The sequence below is a fragment of the Penaeus monodon genome, chromosome 27 (assembly GCF_015228065.2).
Source record: "Penaeus monodon isolate SGIC_2016 chromosome 27, NSTDA_Pmon_1, whole genome shotgun sequence".
Taxonomy (NCBI): domain Eukaryota; kingdom Metazoa; phylum Arthropoda; class Malacostraca; order Decapoda; family Penaeidae; genus Penaeus; species Penaeus monodon.
This window is the reverse complement of record NC_051412.1, coordinates 40777501-40777865: the sequence shown is the minus strand read 5'-3', so window position 1 is coordinate 40777865 and position 365 is coordinate 40777501. Positions and strand designations below refer to the sequence as shown.

Genomic DNA, 365 nt, shown 5'->3' with positions numbered 1-365 from the left:
GATCAGCCAAATTGAAAATACCAAGGGGGAAAAATCCGCGACATAAAAAACGCCTCGTCTGCAATGAAGCAATGCCATTACAGCAAACCACATTTATTTTTCTTACTCATATTTTTAATTCATATTATCTGTCAATGCAACCGCCCTACTGATCACTGAAGGCCGGAGCGGGGAACGCGCGCCAGACACGACGGGTGACGCAACAACAGCTGATTCGCACCTGTAGCTTTATCGGGAATAGATCGGCGACGGACACGGACGCCGTTCTCGGAAGGGGGTCTGCACGCTGAGGTCACGTGGCAGATAATGGTCAAGGTTTAGACCGGGATAAACTTATTATCGGGTTGGAATTACTGGCTGCGCGG

At 49.3% G+C, this 365-nt stretch overlaps 1 protein-coding gene across 1 annotated transcript in view; it reads right to left on the bottom strand.

Annotated features, from left to right (window-relative positions):
- LOC119590867 overlaps positions 1–365 on the bottom strand; it is a gene marked incomplete in the record, with an annotated part of 86927 nt that overhangs the window by 29879 nt on the left and 56683 nt on the right.